Source organism: Lethenteron reissneri, chromosome 10 (genome assembly GCF_015708825.2).
Source record: "Lethenteron reissneri isolate LAM-NWPU_2019-01 chromosome 10, ASM1570882v1, whole genome shotgun sequence".
Lineage (NCBI taxonomy): Eukaryota > Metazoa > Chordata > Hyperoartia > Petromyzontiformes > Petromyzontidae > Lethenteron > Lethenteron reissneri.
Genome location: NC_083788.1, coordinates 11019366 through 11022105, shown reverse-complemented (window position 1 = coordinate 11022105; position 2740 = coordinate 11019366).

Genomic DNA, 2740 nt, shown 5'->3' with positions numbered 1-2740 from the left:
CATCGCGCGGTGACGTCACCACGCGGCTGACGCGTTCACGCGACGTAACGGTTCGTGACGTCACCGCGCAGCAGCGTGACCGCGTCACAGCGCGGTGACATCACCGCGCGTCTGACGCGTTCACGCGACGTAACGGTTCGTGACGTCACTGCGCAGCAGCGTGACCGCGTCACAGCGCGGTGACATCACCGCGCGGCTGACGCGGTCACGCGACGTAACGGTTCGTGACGTCACCGCGCAGCAGCGTGACCGCGTCACAGCGCGGTGACGTCACCGCGCAGCCCGACGCGGTCACGCGACGTAACGGTTCGTGACGTCACCGCGCATCATAACAAAAATATACTGTATATTTTAAAACATTTTTTACATGTTATATTTCGGCTTGGGTCTAATTGTCCACGGTAAACTGACGTTGGCTGTAATTGGCCACGGTTCCTTACGTTATATGGCAAGCTTCGGGGCCACTTCCTGGAGTTCTTCCATTACTAGTACATTTCATAAAAGTGTGTTAAATTTTTTTTTAATGTTACTTATTTCAGAAGCGACCTGGCCACAAATGATAGCTCAACGAAAGTGGCTTCTCGCATCATGCAGGTGGACATTATACTGGTAGGAACCTCCTGGTTACAGCAGACCACAGAGGATTATTGTGTCCGTCGTGCAGGGAGGGGCTGGGTGGGGAGGGAGGGGCTGGGTGGGGAGGGTGAGGAGGGGCTGGGTTGGGAGGGGAGGGTGGGGAGGGGCTGGTTGGGGAGGGGCTGGGTGGGGAGGGTGGGGAGGGGCTGGGTGGGGGGTGGGAGGGGTGGGGCTGGGTGGGGAGGGGCTGGGTGGGGAGGGTGGGGAGGGGCTGGGTGGGGGGTGGGAGGGGTGGGGCTGGGTGGGGAGGGGCTGGGTGGGGAGGGTGGGGAGGGGCTGGGTGGGGGGTGGGAGGGGTGGGGCTGGGTGGGGAGGGGCTGGTCACCCTGTGGTGCCCTTATAAAACTCAACGTTTAACCTACTCACGCCGGCTTGTGCCCGCCCTCACAGTCGGGCATATTTGCGGAATACACCACGCCGCCGTTGACCCTGGCCATTGACCGAGCAACCCAACGTTCCTACCAGCTCCCTCCGCAGGAGGAATGTGTTTTTATATCAGCCAAATACTCTGAAACTCCCTGGCTCTGCTCGAGATGTCATCCTGCCGCGTTGTCCACCTCTTCCTTTAAGTGGGAGTTTGCTCATCGTCTTCTGCTACCCATGTTTTCTGGAACTCTCCCCCCGGCAATCCGTGCTGTCACCTCTCGTGCCCGCCCCCCATTTAAATCAGACTTTGCTCTTTTCCACTCTGCCAGTCACCGACTTTTTTTAGAAAAAATAAAGTTTTGCCGTCTGGAAGTCACGCGCCGCCCAGCGGGCAGAGGGCACGCGGGGGAGGCCCAAGACCGATTCAAATAGAATCGTCACCGTCACTTGGTGTTGGTGGCCTTGAGCGGGAATCGGGTTCGTGGCCGAGCGCACTCACCGCTACGATACCGCTCCAGAACCATAGCCACGAGCAGCACTGGCGGACACGGGGAGGAGAGACAGTGGCCCAATCTCGGCCCCACGAGTTGCCCCCTACAGCTACCACATTAATACAAGTGAAAAAAAGATCCCGAAGCTTTCCATTTAAATCAGTGTCGCTTAATGGTGATGTTCGCGGAAGAGGTTTCATGCAATTTTCCACTGCCTCCACCTCAACATCACCCCGCGTGTAAACCAACCAATGCCTGAAAAATAATAGGTTTTACCATTTCTGGCAATAAAACATTTATTAAGATGTTCAAACACCACATAGAAACCTTTTTGCAAGGTATCAAGTCTGCTTTAACCACATGTACTTGTGGTGAACATGCAAACATGCTGTGCTATTATATGTAGTCTTTAATACTGATTGGCCTACACCAGAGACAGCCTTCTTTAGGGTCCAGCCTCACCGATGTCAGGACTAGAGAACGCCAATGCCTCTATGCAAACCGGGCACCCCCTCCTTGTCACACACTCCGATCTCGCATTTGATGCATTTTTCTCCAGTCGCTGAGCACAGGCCTCAAACTGAAAGCAGCCAGCAACAACAGCACCGTACTATCAAGTGCGTCCAGTGAAAGATGCGAGTGCGAAACATTTTTTTATTTGAGCGTGGCGATGATACGAGCTTGGGTTTGGAACTTGAAGACGATGATTGGGAGGGCAGTCCCATTGCTGTCAACCCATGCGGTTTACCCGTATTCTTGTGCAGGGAAGTTGAGTTTTCAGGTCCATACGGCGTACACCCGTTTCAATACGGGCAACATTTTTGTCTATTTGTTTGTGTTTCTCGCTCGTGGTGGGTCTTTGTAGGGTGAACGTTGAGATTAATAAGGGGCTAAATTGGTCTGGAATAAGGTAGGCAATGATAAGCGGTTGACAGGTATAGATTCCAATACACAGTGGAGCAATACGTGAGGAAAATCAGGCAGTGTTGTGACCTGCAGTGTGGTTGGTGGTGGTTGAACACTGGAGGAGATGAAACGGCCAGTGGTCTGGTCGACCGAGTCCTCAACGTGAGTGGAGGAATCAATGAGTGAAGTGTCCTGATAACGGTAACCGTGGTTAAAGCGGTAGTAGAGTGATAAGGGGGGGGGGGGGGCACCCAGCGAGTGAGTGGAGCTGAATTAGCGAGACACACACACAAACTCAAGGATTGAATTAAACCCTTTAATAGTTCAACTGAACGCGCCTA